Below are 21,907 nucleotides of genomic sequence, written 5' to 3'. Positions count from 1 at the left end.
GGGTGTCGGCCATCTTCTAATGGCGAAAACTTCTTGGCTCCCAACATTTCCTCCCTTTTTATTTCTTTTAAGGAGGTGGGCATTAACCGAGTGAGGGAGTAGTGACCTGAATCCTCCCGTGGACAAGGTATGTGTGTCCACACTCATCGGCTCTTGGTATCTTTTGGGGAGGAGAGGCAGAGCCAAAGATAATCTTAGCTACTAAAAGCCAAAAACAATGTTTAGATACCAACCTCTATCATAATTCAGGTATACTCACAGGGAATAACAGAGATTACCTTGTATATACATATATACACGTTTTCCCTTGTGCATGCTTTGCTGCCACACTCAACTCGGTACCCATACCCTCCATCAAAGAGGGGGGTAGGCATGTCTCTGTTTCATGCCGCTCCAGTGGAGGGGCAGCCAGAATCATCCTTTGGTTCTGCTTCTGTAATGGCGAGGCGATGGTAATGTATCAGGTTAAATTTTGAGGCAAGTGGGGAGTGCTTTCAGCCTGTCCAACAACCAGCAAAGATGACAGGATCAGGGTCACAACGGATAGCTCATGTCGTCTCTGCCGCTCTTTCAATATTAGGAGGGTCTCCATCTTTTTCTGAAAAAGAAAAAGAAATACAATCTCAGGGAAAAGGGCCCTGGATAAAATTTATTACTTTATAGAACTTATAGGTTTAATAAGGCGCTCAGGCAACCAGCGTGCTCCACCTTCTTTGGTATTATATACACATGCGGATCCCCTCCCCCAGATGAGGAGTGGATCGGGTCCATGCCATTTAAAGGTCAAAGGGTCTTTCCACATAACTTGTGCATATTGATTTTTAGTTTCTTGATGCCAAAGGCGATCGGCGGCAGATCTACCATTATTATCTAATTGTAAAAAATTAATTACAAACAGGGCATGACTAAGAATATTTTTTGGGGAATTTTTTGTAGCAGTTAAATCATTATTTTTAAGCTTGGAAATGGTATTTTTAAGGGTTTGATGGGCTCTTTCTACTATGCCTTGACCCTGGGGGTTATATGGAATTCCCGTAAGATGTTTTATTTGAAGCCGGGTGCAAAAATCTTGGAAAGCCTGGGAGGTATACCCAGGCCCATTATCTGTTTTAATTATTTGAGGCTTGCCTAAAACTGTAAAACATTGGAGCACATGTGAAATAATGTTTTTTGTGGCGTCTCCTCCCTGAAGGGAGGCATATATAAAGCCGCTAAAGGTATCAATGGACACATGAATAAATTTTAATTTTCCAAATTTAGCAAGATGGGTAACATCCATCTGCCAGATTTCATTAGGTAATAGACCTCTTGGGTTTACCCCAAGATGTGGAAGAGGTAAAAATGTAACGCACCCTGGACAATTTTTTACAATTTGTCTTGATTGTTCTCGAGTAAGCTTAAACATTAAGCGAAGAGTATGTGCATTAACATGATGTAGCTGATGAAATTGAGTAGCTTGAGAAACAGAATCAGAGGTTACGGTGCACATCAGGCGGGCATTTTTATCAGCTAAATCATTGCCCTGAGAGAGGGGTCCAGGAAGATCTGTATGAGCCCTAAGATGATCAATAAAAAAAGGCGCTTGTCTTCGAAGTATAAGACTTTGAAGTTGTTGAAAAAGGGGAACAGCATTGGAAGAGGGTTTAATATATGGAACAGTTTCTAAAAGGGGGACGGACAAAGCTATATATGAGCTGTCCGTATATAAATTAAAGGGGATATTCTGTAACATCTCAAAAACCTGAAGAATGGCAAAAAGCTCAACAAGTTGTGCTGATAAAAAGGGGGACTGTACCCTATAGGGCTGATTATTTATAACAAATACAGCAACACCGGATGATGATCCATCAGTGAATACTAGGGCAGCATCTCCCAGAGGAACAGCAGAAGTGATTTTGGGAAATATAAACAGATGTTTTCTAGCAAACTGAAGGAGCTTATCAGGTGGATAATGATTATCAATATTACCCTGAAAGGAGGATAAGGAAACAAGCCATTTATCATCAGTTTGTAATAACCAACCAAGCTCTTCTTTGGTATAGGGGAGAATCAAATGATCAGGATCTCTGCCAAAAAATTGACGGCTTTTTTCTCTGCCCAAAGTAAGAACCTGTGCTACTAAGGAAGGGTAGGTCTTAAGCACTTTATTAGGAGATACGGACAAATGTATCCACAAGAGGGGATGACCTTGCCATAGGACTCCAGTGGGTGTATGTGCAGTGGCACAAATAATCAAACTAAAGGGACGACCATAATCTAAAAAGGTAATCTGTTGACATCTAATGGCCTTTTCTACTAATTGAAGAGAATTTTTAGCCTCCTTAGTCAGCCTACGGGGTGACAAGGGATCTGATGGCCCTTGTAAAATTTCGAATAAGGGTTTTAACTCTCCCGTAGTAAGTTTAAGATACGGTCGTAGCCAATTAATATCTCCCAAAAATTTTTGAAAATCATTGAGGGTTTGCAAATGTGATACTTGTATGTGTATCTTTTGAGTCGTAATTATTTTTTTGTTTAATTCGAAACCAAGATAATAGTATGGATCTTTTAATTGTACCTTATTTGAAGCAATTTGAAGGCCAGAGGAAGCAAGATTATCTTTTAAATCTTGATAACACTTAAGGAGTTCATCAGCTGATTTTCCAGCCAAAAGAATATCATCCATATAATGAATGATATAGATACCAGGCCAACGAGCCCTAAGAGGGTCTACAGCTTGTGCAACAAATTTTTGACATAAGGTGGGGCTATTGGCCATACCCTGCGGGAGGACCTTCCATTGAAAATGTGGCATTGGGCCTTTAAAATTAATTACTGGGAGACTAAATGCAAAACGCTCTCTATCCTGAGGATGGAGAGGGATAGTAAAAAAGCAATCTTTAAGATCAATAATGATTTTAAAATAGCCAGCTGGAATGGCAATAGGAGAAGGCAAGCCAGGCTGTAAAGCTCCCATAGTAAACATTGTTTTATTAATTTCCCTAAGATCTTGGAGAAGTCGCCATGAGCCAGATCTCTTTTTTATCACAAATATAGGGGTATTCCATGGCGAAGTAGTGGCTTCTAAATGTCCAGCGGCCAATTGTTCCTGCACTAACTTTGTGGCAGCTGTAAGTTTTTCTTCTGTTAGAGGCCATTGGTCCACCCAAACGGGATCATTAGTTTTCCATCGTATTTTGTCCGCATGGGGCACAGGAAGGTCAATGGCCGCTAAGAAAAAGGCGAACTGCCTAGGCCCTGGCGATTTATGTTAGATGCCAGGGAAATAGGTCGTGTAATACCCTGATTATTTTTTCCTAAGCCTAAGCCTGGTAGAAACCCTTGGTTTAGCATTTGTTGGGTCACCACCTCATTGGGGCTGGCCATGATTAACTTTAATTGTGACAGGATGTCACGTCCCCAAAGATTCAACGGGATATGTGGCAAAATATAAGGTTGTACCTGTCCAGTATTACCTTCAGTATCTATCCATGTAAGAACTTTAGAACTCCGTTTAGGATTGGTAGAATGTCCTATGCCTTGTAAATGAGTTATAGACACTGTACAAGGCCAAGAGGAGGGCCAATATTTTTCCGAAATAACTGTTGCATCGGCTCCTGTATCGACTAAACCCTCAAATTTCTTTCCATCTAACCACAGGGTTAGGAGTGGCCTTTCAGGAGTAATTTGTTGGACCCAATAAACATCTGAGGAGCCAAAAGCAGCATCTGCTCTAGGACAATTAGTATGGCTCTTATTTAAAGAATTTAGGGGCAACAATACTAACTGTGCTATCCTTTGACCTTTAGGGATTGATATAGGGCCTTGTAAAGCAGATGCCAAAAGGGTAATTTGACCTGAATAATCATTATCAATAACACCAGGTATAATTTGGAGGCCAGCCAAAGCGGAACTACCTCTTCCTAAAATTAAACCAAAAGTATTTGGGGGCAGGGGGCCATAAACTTCTGTGGGAATTGGTTGTACTCCTTGTTCTGGGACTAATATTGAGTCGGTGGAGGCACAGAGGTCCAATCCTGCGCTTCCGGGTGTGGCTCGACAGAGGGAGCCAACATCTGGGTGCAGGGAACTTGTCCAGATTTTTGAGGAACAAACCGAATTGCCCCTTGGTTTGGTTCCAAGGAAGGGGCCAGGGGCTGGCCCCGTGAAAAGTTTCCCTGTTTTTTGGGGAGCAATTGGCCATTTATATCCGTTTTTGAAAAACATTCTGAAGACCAATGTTTGCCTCTTTTACAACGAGGGCAAACGGTGGTGGGAGGAGCCCGAAGGGCAGCTTGGCAGGCCGGATTGGCATTTTCATAAGCTAAATGTTTAACAAAGGCATTATCAGTTTCACTATCACCCACTACACGCTCGGCGGCGTCCGTGAGGCGGCTAATAAACTCACAATAAGGCTCTTCTGGTCCCTGGCGAATTTTTGCCAAGGAAGTTGTGGGCGAACCCTTAGGCGGAAGACGGCGCCAGGCCTTAAGGCCAGCATGTTGTATTTGAGCCAACAAACCAGGGGGAAAAGCAGCCTGAGACTCATTGGATTCATAGGGGGGACGGCCAAGTAATTTATCTCGGGTCCATGATCGGGAAGTTCTGTTTTCAGCATTTCTTTGGGCAGTTTCTCTACAATTTTCTGCAAATTCAGTGCGCCATAAAACAAAATCTCCCCCGGAAAGGGTGGCCCGAGCCAGGGTAAGCCAATCATTTGGGGTCAGCCAGCGATCGCTTAATCCCTCCAAGATTGCCAATGTATAAGGGGCTGTGGGCCCATAATTATTGACAGCAGATTTTAAATCTTTTATATGTTTTAAATTGAGGCGGCGATATTTATGTTCAAAAGGGCCACCCCCAGAAGAATTATGAATATCTGGTCCCTCATCAGGTTCAGGAGATTCTTCTCCCTCTTCCTCTTCCCCTTCCTCACTATCTTCAGCTTGAATTTCACCTTGAGTGGGTAAATTTTGACTGCGAGTAACAGGGAAGGCTAACTTAATGGATCCTGGTTTTTGTCGAAGCGGGGGTTTATTGGGACCGTTCGAGACATTAAAAGAAGTAAGCTCCACCTCAAGGGCCTTAAGCTCCTTTAGGAGATCCAAGCGTTCCCGTTTTTGTTGTAAAACATCTCTCAAAGAGGAAATTTCCTGGGTTAAGGCCATCTTAGCCTGTCGAAGGGGATCAATCAAGGGGGCAATGGGAGCAGGGGCGCTAAAGGCAGGCATCTGATGAGGAGTATTATAAGATGGTGGAGGCTTCAAAAGGGGGAATCCCCAGGGATCATCATTGCGATGATAACGAGCAGCCTGCTCATCGAGAGTTTCCTGATCTTGGGGGGAAAGCTGGTCATCATTGGGATCACCCTTAATAGCAGTAAGGGAAGGATAAATCTTTGGGATAACTTTATCATCTGTGGGATAATGATGACCGGTTTCTGGAATTTTGGGGAACTCTTCATTTGAACCCATATCAATGGTAACGGATGGACAAGCTGAATGGAGACGAGAGGCTGCTTTAAGAATTGTTTCCCCGGTCTCTACAACCTTTTGGACATCGGGGTCAAAAAAATGACCCATGAGAATCTCCCTAATTAAATTCCAATACGAAAATGCAGTCACAGGCACTTTAGAAGGCCCAAAGGTTTGATAATAATCATTTAAACAATTTCCTACACGATTCCAGCATTTTTTATCTATTGTCCCTTCCTGTGGGAACCATGGGCAAACATCAGACAAGAACATAAAAAATTCACGCAAATCTTTTTTTTCTAGCCTTAATCTTCCGCATCTTGAGGGAATCCTCGATCCCCTGAAGAAAGAGTTCATGGGAACTCAATTCCTGTCCCATATTTATAGCTCCGCTTACCTTATCCTCAGGTCACGACTGCCGAAGGGCGGCCAGTCCTCCGGGGACCTAATCAAGCTGCACTTTCGAGTAAGTCTCGCGGCGGCTCAGTGGGTGCCTGGCCAGGCGTTCGTAAGCGTGCTACCTCCGTCAGGATCCGTTCCTCGAGCCCCACGTTGGGCGCCAATTGTGTACGGCCCCGGGCGTCCCCGGGAGTCCCGACCAGCAGGACAAATCCTTGTGAGTCCGAGGAGGAACCTGTGGGGGTTGAAAAAAGGGGGAAGGGCAGGAGACGCGAAAGAATGGAGGCAAGACAAAATCCTGATCAAGCCTCAAACTTTTATTGCTGCGGTAGCTGTATTTATACACTGCAGAGAAAGGGGGGCGGGATTCAGAATGAGGGAAGTACTTGGCTAATCATCATTGGTGCTGCGTGCGCGGGCTTTCATTTTAGGCGCGAACTTCTATCTCATAAATCAGGAAGAGAAGCAGGGTGTCGGCCATCTTCTAATGGCGAAAACTTCTTGGCTCCCAACATAAAGTATTTCATAATAATGTGTCAGTATGTGTTAATTACTTATAACAAATGCATCACATTCATCCAAGATGTTAATAGGGAAACTGTGTGTAAGGGAGAGGGCGGATATGGGAACTCTATACTATCTGCTCAATTTTTTTATGAATCTATAACTGTTCTAAAACGTAAAGCCCATTAATTAAAAGAAAGGAGAGTATGCAGATCTTGGTGGTATTTGAGGGACGTAAGACTGACACGCAGTGGATTTATGGTTGCTGCTGTGAGATGCCAGAAGCAAACTGATAGTTAATTCGGAGAGTAAGAGTGTTTAAGTAGAGGTGGCCAGGTTCAGTGCAGTGCTTCCCAGGAATTTCCAGATGAATTGGTTGGTGATGGTGGAGCTGGTAGTGGAAGTTGTGAGTTTACTATTACATGTGGGTTTGGCATGTGAACCAATTTAAAGTAAAAGTTAAAGGATTAGGTGACTTAAATGGTATTGTGTAACCCCTCAGTCTATCTGCAAGTTTGGAAATGACAGGTAGGTACCCCATCACCAAAAAGAAAAGTAGATTAAGCACACTGAATTCAGATGGTGGTGCAAAATATTTCTTGACTTTCCCCCTGATTCACTTGCAGTATAAATAAAGTCTGCCTTGGAGGGCTGTCCAGGGAACTCCTTTCTCCCTGTGTTCTCCAGTCACCCTGCCCTTGAGTCTTTCTGTCTTTATATCCTGTCGAGCCAAGGCTCAGTTCTCTCCTCAGGACCTTCATCTGCATCCAGGAGGAGGGCTGCAAATGCTCCGTGGTCGCTCTGAGCCTCCTCTTGGCCATCTGCGGTGGGTCTTCAGATGCTGCAGTGTGGATGCCTCTTGGGACTTGGGATACTTTCAGCAAAGCCTCAGTCTCTCTACACTGTCTTATCACAGATACCCTCTTCACTAGGGAGGAGAAGGGGAGGGAAGGAAGACATGAGGATGGAAGGAAACCCTGTCTTGCCGCGTTAGGTAATATTATTATTATCATTATAATTGGTATTGCTGGCACCTAGAACTGTCTGCTGCTTGACTGCTTTTCTGTCTCTGCTCCAGACCCTGGATATCCCAACACTAAACCCTTTTTTTCCTTTGAAGTAGCATGAGTGAGCCTCTGGCCAGGACATCAGCTGTTCTCCAAACCCCCTGATCTTCACACTGTGGGGCAGGGGCTGCTTATGCTGCAGGAGATGAGAAAGAAGCACCATCCAGGTGCAGTTGTGTCCACAGGAGGCAAAAAAAATGGAGAGTTTGATACCCAACATGTCCAATGTCGTCTTTTAATGAGAAATACATAAGGAAGAAGGCAGCTCTGACAGGCCCCTGCAGGGAAGGACCTGGCTGATGGCATGCGGTGTAATTGTTAGGAGCATGCGCAGAACTGACTTGGCAGCTCTGACTGCTGCTACATCTCTCATCTCCCCCTGCTCCTGCCGTTTCTGCTCCATTCCCAGGCCGAAGGTTAGCCCCCTTCATGAGCAGAGGTCTGGCCAAAAGGCTGGGGCCAGCCCGCCCTTCCAGCATCCCATTTAGACACACCAACCTTGCACATCAAAGGAGGATGAGCAATTTCACTTTCTGCCCTGAAGGCCAAAATAAACAGACGTTGTAATGCTAGCCCTTAGGGAGAGAGGGCAGAATCAGGAGCCTTTTAATCCATTTCCTCCATATCAACATTTCAGATCCAGAGGGTCGGACGCCTTTGTTCATAAAAGGTCACAAGAAGAGCATGTTGACTCCAGTAAGCAGTCTCCTGGGTCAGACCATTCCGGAAGGGTCTGTCTTTGGAGCCATACCACACAATGGCAAGAAACACAGAAAGGGCAAAGAGTTCTCACAGCTCAGAATTCTTTGTCTAATTATCCAGTGCCCACTGTGCTCCGCCAGAATGGGTTCTGAGCTCTGGTCCTGTTTCTGTCTCATACCTGGTAGGTGAGTCCACTCTCTGGGCCCTCAGTTTCCTCATTCTGCAAAGTGTGAGGATGGACTGCACCAGAACAACCACCTACAACTCTGGGTACACTTTGGAAGAACCTGGCAAGCTTTTTTTTTTTTTTAATTGGAGTATAGTTGATTTACAATGTTGTGCTGGTTTCAGGTGTACAGCAGAGTGAATCTGTTATACATATACATATATCCACTCTTCTTTAGATTCTTTTCCCATTTAGGCCCCCTCAGAATATTGAGTAGAGTTCCCTATGCTATACAGTTAGTCCTTGTTAGTTAATCTGTTTTATATATAGTTGTGTATATATGTCAATCCCAGTCTTCCAATTTATTCTTACCCCCCTCACCCCCTGGTAACCATAAGTTTATTTTCTATATCTGTAACTCTATTTCTGTTTTGTAGACAAGTTCATTTGTACCCCTTTTTTTTAGATCCCACGTATAAGTGATATCATATATTTGTCTTTCTCTCTCTGACTTACTTCACTCAGTACGACAATCTCTAGGTCCATCCATGTTGCTGCATATGGCATTATTTCGTTCTTTTTTATGGTTGAGTAATATTCCATTGTATATATGTACCTCATCTTCTTTATCCATTCCTCTCTTGATGGACATTTAGGTTGCTTCCATGTCCTGGCTATTGTAAATAGTGCTGCAATGAACATTGGGGTGCATGTATCTTTTCTAATTATGGTTTTCTCCAGATATGTGAGTGGGCTTTTTATTTTTGGCTTAATGGACACAGATTCCTGGGTCCAATGCCAGGCTTGCTATGTAAAGATGTCTAGGGCTGTGGCCTAGACCCTTGCATATTTAATAAGCTTCCCTGGAGATGCTGAGGCAGCCAGCTGGGTACTCAGAAAAAAACATGCTTCGCAGCCACTGAACTAAATGATCCTTAAGGGCTCTTTCTCAGATGATTATTTTTAAATATTTAACTATATTTTAATAACATAAAATATAGGCACTTTTCAGAAAAGTGGAGAAAATAGAATTTTTCAATGATAATCATTCTACCAGGCAGAGATCTCTCTGTCATTATTTGTCCTTATACAGAGTTTTCTGGGTTTTTCACTTTTGTTGGTTTGCATACTTATAACCACACTACAGATACAAATCTGCATCTTGCTTTTTCTTTTAACATTACCTTATAAACATTTTCCCATGTTTTATCTATGTTTTGTAACTAACATTTTTAAAAGTAAATGACATAATCTGAGCGCATGGTCCCTGGCTTACTTTCTCACTCCCTTCTACTTGGAATTTTCAGCTCCATGAATTTGAATCACTTGCTCTGTTGCAGAGCTCCTCCTCTGAGGGATATGAGAGCACTGGGTGGGCTGTCTACCCTCCTTCCCTGGCTTAGCAGAAACCTGACAACCCGTGTTCTGCCCACAGAGTGCCCTACTTTGGCATTTGTGCCAGATGAGGACCAATTCACTGAGTCGGATGCTGCTGAGTGAAACCAGCGTGGATGCCTCTGCATTGTGCTGTGACTCCTCTCCTGAGAATCCTGTATCATTGCTGCTGATGGAACAAGTTAATGGAGAAACTGATGGATCTGACCCAGAAAACATCACCTGATCGCTCCCAGTCAGTTTTCATTTGCTATGGTCTGTTTGAGCACTTAAGGGCTGCAGCGAACTTCAGTCTTAATTGGTGCAATCTCAGGTTTGGGAAGCTCATTCATCGACCCAATCGTGAGCCCCCTCAGACTAAGTAACAAGCAGAAAACTCAGGGCTAGGCTTTGGGCAGAGAGGATGCTTAGTATCTGGTGGCTCAGGGCATCACTGTTCTCAGTAAGCTTCTCTTCATAGAGGCCAGAAGCCAGAGAATCCAGCTACACCACACGTTATTCAAGCAGGAAGCTGAGACTTTTCCTGGGGAAGGGACCTATTTAGGGTCTCACAGTGAGTATGTGGCAGAGCCTGTAAGCAGGATTGGCTGCCTGCCCTTGACACCAGGCTGAGGTGCTGATACAAGGTGTCTGTGCCTGCTCCTCCTTCAGGATGTCCCAAGAGCTCAGGTTGGCTTTGTCACTCCACCATATTCCCCAGCCAACTACTTTGCCTCGAGCCCATGTCAGTATAATGTCCTTATGGTCCTTGCCTTCCCTTCTCTTCCCTTCCCTTCTTTGCTTCTTCCCTCCCTCCCTCCCTTCCTCTTTTCCTTCCACAAGGTTTGTTTTGTTTTGTTTTGTTTTGTTTTTTTACGCGGGCCTCTCACTGTTGTGGCCTCTCCCGTTGCGGAGCACAGGCTCAGGACGCGCAGGCTTAGCGGCCATGGCTCACGGGCCCAGCCGCTCCGCGGCATGTGGGATCTTCCCGGACCGGGGCACGAACCCGCGTCCCCTGCATCGGCAGGCGGACTCCCAACCACTGTGCCACCAGGGAAGCCCCACAAAGTTTTTTGAATGTTAAGCAAATGTCAAGTACTGTACTGGAGATTCTGTAGGTTCACCAGCTGTTGGGAGTGACAGACTGGTTCACCTGTAAGGCAGTTTCACCCCCAGTGTGATAAAGACTGTGATGGGGCTGTGGAAGCATAGGGAAGGGCACCGACCCCAGACTTTAGAGGGGAGGGGCTTCCTGGAGCAGGTGACCTCTAAGTCAGATCCTGAAGACTGCGTGGGAATGAGCAGAGAGAAGTGTGAAGATGATCATTCACTCTTGGGGCTACGTGTAAGAAAGCACATGACCCACGTGCGGGAGTGCAAGTCATTCTGCATTTAGGGCCCACAGGGTTTGGAGTGATGGAACATGACCTTCTGTGCGAGCGGTGTGCCGTATGCCACTGGTGGAGCCTTGTAAGCAGTAGGTTTCCACTCCAACAGGGGAGAGCTATGGCTCTGTGTGCTTGGGGAAGCGGAGGGGTCTACCTGAGTCCTGAGAGGGAAGGAAGTCTCCTTTGGTTGAGTAACACTGAAGGCTTCTGTAAAGTGCAGAGGTGACCAGGAAGAGGCTGTCGTATTCAGCAGTTCTCACTGGCTGACCTTGCCGCTCTTCCTGTGCTTAATTAGGCGGGCACCCAGCCAGGCACTGAAGTGATAGAACCTAGGAGTGATGGGCTTTGTGGGGAAGAATCAGATAATTCTGGAGGAGAACTTGCCCAGGTGGGACACCACTGTGAAGGTCCCCGGGCAGCTGGGCAGGGAGTCAGCACGAGCAGAAGACGCCCGCAGCAAGGACTAACTGAGAAAGAGAGCTGAGAGGACCAGCTTTGCCTTGTCTTGTATCAGCTCTATCCTGAAAGCTGACAGCATCCTTAACTCTGGGCTCAGAGCATCTAGTTTGTTTAAAAGCCAGTGCCATGGGTTTTCTTTCTCATAGCATCTAATTTATTAAAACTCAAGCACCATGGACAAGTCTTTTTTTGTTTGTTTGTTTTATCATGACAAATGGTGGTCTAAGCCTTTTATAGGAGTAATCTTCTACTTGAGGAGTTCGGATTTCAGTCTTTATAAAATCATCTTCACTTGAGGCATGGGCTAATTCTGGATGATCTCAGCTCTCACTGCCCTCCAAAAATCAGATCTCTGGACATTATTAGTTTTTGCTTTTAAATCTACATTTGTTAACTAAACATCTCATAGAGTCATTTCGTAGGCATGCGGTCCAGCTGGTGTCTGTTCTCAGGATAACTTGGGAACAGTTAAGAGACAGGCAGCCCAGAATAAACAGGAAGAAGAGAAGAGACCTGCAGTTACTGAGTGGCTCTTTCATGAATTTTATTTAATCTTCCCCACAAGTCTGGGAGATAGGTTTATTTATCCAATTTTCTGGTAGGGAAACTGACATTCAAAAGGGGCTAATGTAGCCTGAGGAGCTGGGGTGAGCGGAAAGCTAAGATGAACCCGCTGAACCTTGCCCTTGTATAAAATAATTCCTTTCCCTTGAATGTAGACAGAACCTGTGGATGTGATGGGTCAGAACTGTCCTAATTAGGTTATGTTATGTGGCAAAAGGACTGTGCATATGTAATTAAGATTACTTATCAGCTGACTTTGAGTTAATCAGAAGGGAAAACATGCAGGGGGGCCTGACAATTCACATGACCCTTTAAATCTGTGTGGAGAGGTCAGAGACAGAGGAAGTCAGAGATTGGAAGAACGAAAGAGGCTAGACATGGAGGACAGTCTCCACTGCTGGCTGTGAAGTTGGAGAAGGCCATGTGAGAAGGAACACAGGTAGCCTTAGGGGTTGACACATTCCCCGCTGACAGCCAACAATAGAATGGGGCCTCCATCCTACAACCTCAAGGAACTGAATTCTGCCAACAACCACTTGCGCTTGAAAGCCCTGAGCCCCAGAAAAGAACTCAACTCAGCTGACGCCTGGACTGCCACCCTGTGAAGCTTTGAGCAGAGAACCCAGCTCAGCTGTGTCCGGACTCCTGGCCTACAGAAGCCAGGAGATAATAAACAGCTGTTGTTTAAAACCACCTAGCTTGTGTTAATTGGTTGCACAGCCATAGAAAACGAATAGAGAAGGTGATGGACCAGAATTTAAAGCCAAGGCTGTTAGGACTAAGGCCGGGCTTGTCCCACTGCAGCAGCTACCTCCTCTGCTCTCTACTCCATCGCGGGGAGAAAGTGAGAAGGGCTTATTGGACAATTAAACTCTACAAGTGTTCACTGAGAGGCTTTAGGTGCATAGCCCTGGATTAGGCAGTGGGTTTATAAGATGATTAAGACTCAACAGCATCCCTCGAGGGGCTCACTGTGTAGCGTGAAAGACAAACAAGAGGCAGATGGTGGAAGTGATGTGGGAGAGCCTATGGCAGACAAGCAGCAATGCACTGTGAGAGTTGGACTCAGAGAAGGCTCTAAAGGAAAGGACACTTTGAGCTTGGACTTGAAGACTGTTGGAGGCCACAGCAGACAAAGTGAGAAGTGCATATGTGAAACATGTCAAAGCCAACTGCACACCGAGTGAAACAAAGCAGAAAGGTGAGGTTATCACGAGGGTTTCAGTCCACAAGCCAGGAAACTCAAGACTGGAAGAGGCAATGAGTTCTGAATTGTTCACAGACTAAGGGATTTTCAAGGGGTAAATGCCAAAGTTTGTGCTTTTTCAGCTGATTGGTCACCTGGTGGTCTTCTTCCTTATTTGCATCAGGTAGCTGAGTCGGGGGAACAAGGAAGTCCAGAGATGGTGTGGACAGACTTGGCGTTTGGGGATCGGCTGGCTTCCTCTGCTGATCTCTGAGAAGAGCTGTAAATTCCTACAACTTATGTTAGGTAAGGTTGAGTTTCATTTTCTTAACGTGCCTGCGTTGGTCTACCGCATTTTGTCCCTGACATAGTGACTCCATTTTAGTTTGGTTCTACAAAGGGTGACAAGATGGGCAAAAGCAGAGACAGGACACACAATCTATATAAATTCTAATAAGCAGTCCGTGGTGTCTGGACCGTCAGGTGTGTGCAGGGCAGGTGGGGGCTGTAGCTGGGAGTGTGGGTTAGACCAGAGAGGGGCCTTTCATCCTGTGATACAGCGTTCTGGCCATTTCCTCTAGGCGGTTAGAATAATTTCTCTGCCAGCCGTGCCTGCCCAGAGATCTCATAAAAATCAAAAGGCAGTTTACTAGATGACATTCTAGACTGCCTTAATATGCATTCAATATCAAAATCTACGGCCTCAAATGGCTGCCATTTCTTTGGTCAACTCCGTTTCACTTAATTTAATCTGGGATTCATTCCACAAACATTTCCTGTGCAGCAACTCTCGCTGGACACTGTGTGGGCCCCGGGGGCACAGCAGGGAACCGCAGGAGGCCCTCCCCTCAGGGAGCTGCACTGACCAAGCCTGTGGCGGGGGTGAGGGGGGAGTGACAAGGATTAAGAAAGTGTGTCCAGAAGGAGAAGGGAATTTGATTCCTGGGAAGTGAGGGAAGGAAGAGGCCAGAAAGCATCAAAGGCTTCCTTTTCCAAAACACTCTGGAATTCTCTGTGCTCCGAGAACCTGTTGCTTCTGAGGAATAGCTGTCAAGCTTCGGCTGGAAAGTTTATACAGGTTACCAGAACCAGTTCAGAGCTGGCGACCGCGTGCAGCCTCATTGGACGCTCAGGGCTGAATTACCGCGAATTCTTTTCATTGCATAATGGCTTCTTTTCTTTGTTAAAATTTGACATAATGATATCATAGGCAACAAAATATTTCAAGGGGCATTTTGGAAAGGATTATGTTTGTTTTTTTTTTTCCTACAGCAGATTTCTCTTTCCTAGTCTCAAGTTTAAAGTTTTTCAGTCTGTTGTAAAAGGAGTAAAAAATTGGGGTAGGTGGATAGAATTGTTTTGTGTCCTGACTGTAGTGGTGGTGGTTTCATGAGTGTCTTGGCTCGGGCTGCCATAACAAAATGCCGTGGATTGGGCAGCGTAAACAATAGAAATTTACTTTCTCACAGTTCTGGAGGCTGGAAGTCTGAGATCAGGGTGCCAGTTACAGTCAGGTTCTGGTGTGTGCTCTCTTCCTGGCTTGTAGATGGTCACCTTCCCACTGTGTGCTTGCATGTCAGAGGGAGAGAGAGGAAGAGAGACAGAGAGGCAGAGACACAGAGAGTGAGAGACGGAGGCAGAGAGACAGACCAAGACAGAGAGACAGAGACAGAGAGAGACAGAGACATACAGAGAGAGACAGAAACACAGAGAGAGAGAGAGACAGCTAGAGAGAAAGAGAGGGACTGAGACAGAGAGATGCAGAGAGACAGAGAGAGAGAGACAAGTAGAGCAAATAAAGAGAGACAAATAGAGACAGAGACAGAGAGATACAAAGAGAGAGAGACAGAGAGATGAAGAGAGAAAGACAGAAGGTAAAAGAGAGAGTGCTCTGCTCTCTCTTTCTTTTCTTATGAGGAGAATAATCTTATTGTGTCAGGTACTTCATTTAACCTTAATTATCTCCTTGTAGGCCTCATCTCCAAATACAGCCACATTGAGGGGCTAGGGCTTCAACATATGAATTTTGGGTGGACACAATTCAGTCCATAGCAGTCGCTGTATAAATCTGTCAAAACTCATCAATTTCTATGCTTTAATTAAGTACAGTTTATTGTAGATAAACTAAACCTCCATGAAGTTGTTTTAAAATGTATATGTAGAAGAAGAAGCTGGAAACAACCGGAACGTGGCCTTTTAGATTTAATACAGACCGTAAATGTCAAGTTAGTCCTTGCTCTAGGATTGAATGACTAAATGGCTTGCTATTCAGGAGAATTGGAGCAGGAGCCCCCCACTTCCCCGAACCGCCATTCCCTAGGCTTATACCTGCCCCTCTGTGACAGAGGACAGGACTGGATGCTGCCTTTGGGCCCACTGAGCACAAGCTGGTTCCTCCTCTTCCTCAGGCAGCATTGGGCACTGGTAACCCCCTGCCCCTCACTTGGCTTGGGGGCTCTCAGAACCCAGATGAAAGACCGACCTGCCCCTGCTTTTGAGGAGCAGGTCCATTTTCCACCTATCTTTGAGCATAAGGTATTTCCAAAGGGCCCTGGAAGAGCTGTGCTGTGGATGAAGGGTCTCAACCAGTGCTGTCCACACTACACCAGGACACCCACCAAGGCTAGTCCCTTCTAGAGGGCGTCATGCTCCAGCATTTTCTGCCCTTTCTGGGGATCCCCTCATGACACATGCTCTCTGTCTCAGGATCTGCAGACTCAGTGTTCAGATAATGTACTGGTGGACGGTAATGGCTTGCATGACCCAGGGTTGCCTCTGAAGGTAACAGAAGTATTGTGGAGACAGCATCTGAACCCCAAAGAGTCTTGATGCTTTTTTTCTACCCCTGTCTGAACTCTAGCCCATCTCCCCTGCCATGTCAGGGGGATTCTTCTAAAACGCTAAATGGATCACATCACTTGCTGATTATAGTCCTTCATTATTCATTCCTTTATCCTTCCAGAAATTATATATCAAGTTTCTGTTGTTCTCAGCATTGGGCATACAGGAGTGAATAAGACATAGATCCTACCCTCTAGAAAATCACTGTCTAGCAAAGGCAGATAGACTTGTGAATAGATAAATGTCACAAAGGGCTGTAGGTGCTTTGGAAGAACTGAATATGGGATTTAGCAGAGCCCAAAGGAGGGAGATGTCATTTCTTCCTGGGAAGCAAGAGGGTGTCAAGTAAGGAAAACTTCAAAGAAAGAGTGACCCTGAGCAAGGTTTTTAAATGAGAGAGTCAAGACATTTCTAAAGAGGAAAGTGCATGGAGCAAAGGCATGAAGCAGTGTGTAGACATACTTATCCCCATTTTACTTATAAACGTTGAGGCTCAGACAGGTTAAAAGTTTGCTTATAACTGTACTGTTCAAATTGCTAGAAAGAGCTTCTACCACACATTGTTATAGGGGCTAGGAATACAGCGGAAAACAAATTCAAATGCAAGTACAGGGCTCTCTCCACCACTTAACACTGCAACTCATCTTTCCAAGTTAACAATTCTATCAAGCATCCCTCCTATGCACAAGGCACATTGGGGAACCTGGAAATGAGCTCTGCAATGCTGCCCTCAGAATATAAATGTTATATAGGAAAGGACATGATATACAGACATAAATAATTATGTGGTCCTTTCAACTTTGTAATTTTATCTTGAAAAAAAAATCATTGTTTTGTTTTGCTTGTTTTATTTTCCTGATGCCAAAGTGCAAACATTACAACAAAACAAAAGTATTATTGACCTGGTACTTAGCACTTGACCAAGGTTTCAATTAATATGTTCTTATGAACAAAATAAAATGAGCTCTGACCCAAAGGCAATTGGGAACTGTTCTATTTGTACTCACACTTAGGCCATGTAACATGAGTTGCCATTCTAAGAAAGGTCAGTCTTTGTAGTTAAGCTGTTGGGTCTGCCATGTAGAGACTCCTTGTCCTATCTCCTGGAGGGACCTCCGAATCCATAAATGAGAATCAATACTCAATCTACTTTAATGCCGAGAAGCTTTTCGCATGGATGCTTGAGCATCTATTTCTGGCTGTCAGAGGGAAAAGCAATGATTAGATCCAGATAGATAATGCCACCATCCCCCACATGACACTTGGGTGTTAAGTGAAGGTGAATCATGTCACCTCAACTCAAGTCTTTACGTTCCCCTGGGCCCTCCTGGCCTGGGCCAGTGGCATCCAGGATTAATGACATCCTGGACCATAGCACAAGAAACTTGAACATCACTTCTCTGTATGGGAGAGAGGGCAGGAGCCTGGGAATGATTCTTGCTCACTGAAGCCCACCCAAAAGTGCCACCCCCATCCGAATCCCCAAGTAACCAACAAGACTTCTGGAAGCCCTGCCTGACCCTACAAGGGATTTAGGTCCCAAATTCCAAAAAGATCTGCATATAAAACATGGGGCATCGGGCTTCCCTGGTGGCGCAGTGGTTGAGAGTCCGCCTGCCGATGCAGGGGACACGGGTTCATGCCCCGGTCCGGGAAGATCCCACGTGCCGTGGAGCGGCTAGGCCCGTGAGCCATGGCCGCTGAGCCTGCGCGTCCGGAGCCTGTGCTCCGCAACGGGAGAGGCCACAACAGTGAGAGGCCCGTGTACCAAAAAAAAAAAAAAAAAAAAAAAAATGGGGCATCAAGGGTAGATTCTGTTAGAGTTTTTTCAGGGCCAAGAGGTCCAGGAACACTGCCTGCCCATAATGTATTACTTTCCGTATGAATCCCCAAGAGAAGAAATGTACAGGACAAAGGTAAAAGACAGGCTCAGTTTAGTGTTAGCTGGCCTTTGACCCTGAACCCCAATATAAGAATGACAGTAAATTAGACTGGGCCACATTAGTTGTGCCCACTCTCTAACCCTGGGCCCATGGCAGACATCACTCATCAATAATGGTACTCTACTATAGCTCCCACACTTAGCCTCAGACTTCTTTTCAATAGAAAGTTTCAAGAAGCCATTCCTAATTCATAAAATTAGTACAAAGATTAAGCCCTTTTGCTTTTTTTTTTTTCTTATTTGGACCAGAAGATGAGTGAAACTGCTCTGTACTGTCCCTGTCTTGCTGCTTCCTGCTAGGATCTCCTGCTGTTCTAAGCTTGGCTGTGTACCCACAGATTTCATGCTGTTAAGAAGGACGTCACATTCTTGGATTTGGGTCACTAAAACCCTGCCATGTATCTCCTCTCCTTCCTTAACTCCTACCAGCCAATGATAAGAGAGCGTTGTTTTCTATTGATCTTCCTCCATTTGTGTTTTTCCCTCATTCTGAGTTGAGTCACAGCCCTCTGCTTGGGTTGTACTTTTTTCGTCCTCTCCCTGCCAGCTCATATTCTCTAATGGTTTTCATAAAAATCGTATCTTGGAAAGTTTAAACAAAGTCATTTAAACTTTCTCTTTCATTGTTAATAACACAGAGAGTCTTATGTGCCAAATGAGCTGGTACCTCTGACTCCAGTGTCTCTTAATTTATAACTGAAAATGCTGTCACCCGCTGTCTCAGGGGTGTTTTATGTCCCACCGTCTCATGTTGTCTCTGAGGCTCTTCTTAAATAGTATTACTCTCAGTGAAGCCTGAAACCTTCCTGTCTCTTTTAGAAAACTTTCTCTGCTTGATCTTATCTTCCCTTGGCTTCCCAGCCTGGGCCTAAATCTCCCTTTATTGCCCTTGCACAAAGGCAGGGGAAGATGCTAGTGCATAGGCATAAGTGGCCTCAGTTACTCATAAACCCAAAGGCTCTTAAGAATTGATAATTTCTTAGTTTCGTAATAATTTCTGCTTCCTATAGAGGATGGAATTCAAATCTCTGTTTCCCTCTAACTCCATTGATTTCACTCTCAGGGAGATATTAATCTGATTGTTCAGATTCCAATAAGTGACAAGTCTTAAGGGCATAAACAGGCCCTAGTGGACAGACACATTCTGTTTGATTTCATCCCCCTTTTAGCTGGTGAATGTCTGTTTTGCCTGATAATAATAAGATTCTCAAGACTTGGGTGCGGGAGCAGTGGTAGGTGGGGAATAGGCAGAATGTCCTCGTGGCATCTTTTATCTAAAATTACTTCAGTTCAACTCAGTCCTCACAAATGTCCAGAGACAAAAAGTATCGTCACTGTCCTTTATCAGGACTGTTAAAATAACTCTTCAGATGTCTCTAATTCTCCAGCCTTGTCTTCTTCTTATGCATCCTGCATCCTGAAGCCATGATGATTTTATGCAATGTGAATCTGATCATATCTCTGCGCTTGGGAGGAGGAAACACATTCAGAGCTCAGGAACAAGGACCAGAAAGTGATCTTGCTTAAGGAAGAGTGGCCCCTGCATGCCCACAAGTCATGGCTTATTAGAGAATTCAGGTTCTGTTAAAGGGCTGCATATACCTCAGCCTCTCCAGGGAAGGCTATTATGGTGAGAAGAAAAATGAAAAGGAACTAGAAAACAATTTTTAAAAGTTTAAAAATCTAAGGGTTTTGCAAAATAGGCAAACCCTTGTAGGATGCTACATTCTGATTTTTTTTTAGTAAGTGCGTATGGGGTTTCCTCCCAAGCAGAGAATTCTGGGTCTACTTTATTTTTTTTAAATTATTATTTATTTATTTATTTATTTTGACTGTGCTGGGTCTCCGTTTCTGCGCGAGGGCCCTCTCCAGTTGTGGTGAGTGGGGGCCACTCTTCATCACGGTGCGCGGGCCTCTCACTGTCACGGCCTCCCTTGTTGCAGAGCACAGGCTCCAGACATGCAGGCTCAGTAGTTGTGGCTCACGGGCCTAGTTGCTCTGTGGCATGTGGGATCTTCCCAGACCAGGGCTCGAACCTGTGTCCCCTGCACTGGCAGGCAGACCCCCAACCACTGCGCCACCAGGGAAGCCCTTGGGTCTACTTTTATATAGGATTATGGGGCTGTAGGCCCCAGCAGTGCAGGCTGGCCTGTTCCCATTTCTGGGTGAAGCCAAAAGCACAGCTTGGCTTCCCTTTTTCCCCTTCCAGGACTCTGGGCCTGATTAAGAAGCAACTCAGATGTACCCAGGTGGGAAGGAGCCTCTGTTCCTTAGCAGTTCATTTGGAAGCAGTCGCAGCCAGCTGTCAGGACTGAGGCAGGAGAAGACAATGCGGGGAACTGAGGTCAGGTGTAGGGGAGTGTGGCCAGTGTCAGACTTGGGAGTGTGAAATGAGGCCAAGCTGGGGCAGGGAGGATGGAGGGGCTGGAGTCTGAGGCTGGGTCAGCTCTTCAGGAGACATCTAATCTGAGCAATGTGTGAAAATTGGAATTTGGAGTCAGATTCAAGGGCAAACAGAGGTTGTTAGAACGGCAGGACCAGCCTTCAGATCAAATCCTTGGCCAGCTGAAAATAAAAATCACTTCTGGGGATAAGAGACCAGAGAGGCCAAGCCTGTCTACAATCTCCCCACTGTTCTGAGAGTTTCTACCACCTCTGGTCTTAAAGGCACAGTCATCCAAAACTAGTGTCTGCTCCAGATGGAGGTGCCAGCCCCCATCATGCAATCAGGACATCAGTGTTGTTTGGGGAACCCAGGGTTGTCCACATCTTAGCAGAGGAAGAAAACCTGTGATCATTACCTTGTTGTGTGGGGCTGACGATTCATTAGTTTGTGGTACAGGCATAAGCTGGACAGCCCAGCCCTTCTTTGGGTCATAGGCATATATATTGGCAAGTGCCTTTTATTTCAAAACATTTTAAATTTTCTGTGATGAATTTTGAAATAGTTGTTCATCCTGAGGCATCGTAAAGCTAAAACTGAAAGCCACAAACACGGTAGCTTTGCTATGGACCAGTGCCACATGCCATCTCTTACCTTCCTCCTGTCCTCTGTAAGTACTTACTGAGCACCTCTCTGTGCCAGGATGCCCTTCCCCCAGTGGAGCACACACTCTAAGCTTCTCAAAACACACTGGCAATCTCTGCTCAGTCTCCCACCTCTCCAAAGACCTAGAGTGCTGACTGATTTTTTCATACTCATTTTCTAAGTTAAGAGCAAAAGCCATAAAATGGCCTTATTCTTTTTTAAGTCAAAACAGTGGGTCAAAAAGAAGATAAACCATCTGCATAACTCAGGAATGCTGGATAAGCGTCATGTTTAGATTTTTTTTTTTCTCTCCATGATGTCTCTTTGCCTGGAGGAGAACTTTCAAACAATTCTCACATTAAATTATATGTAATTCAACAGGAAAAAGTGGTGGGCAGTCTAGCCTCCCACTGGGTGCTCTGACTCATCATTTTAATGGCCTTGATTTGCAATGCCCTGTACCTGACCTTGAACGTCGATAGAAGGGATGCTCTGATCCGTCAGTGTTTGCAGCCTAACCTTCATCAGATGATCATATAGGAAATCCCCATTTCGGATGCTGGGACTGTCGAGGGTGTTGATTAAAGGAATAAGTGTCTTCATTTTGTGCAAATATCCTCCCTGAAGTATCCGTTCCTAGCCCTGTGCCATCGCCTGCAAGGAGCCTCATGAGGCTGAGGCCAGGTGCTACTCAACCCTGCTTGCCTCCCTGATCTTCACCGAGTGCTCACAACATGCTGAGTGCAGCCTCATTCAGGCCAGCAATCATCCCCTCTGAGAACCACCTGCAGCCCCACACCAGTGGTTTTTTGCTGGGAGGCAGCTGGTACACTG

Source organism: Aethalodelphis obliquidens, unplaced genomic scaffold (genome assembly GCF_003676395.1).
Source record: "Aethalodelphis obliquidens isolate GAN/ISIS:26980383/991018 unplaced genomic scaffold, ASM367639v1 scaffold4, whole genome shotgun sequence".
Lineage (NCBI taxonomy): Eukaryota > Metazoa > Chordata > Mammalia > Artiodactyla > Delphinidae > Aethalodelphis > Aethalodelphis obliquidens.
This window is presented reverse-complemented; position numbering follows the sequence as displayed.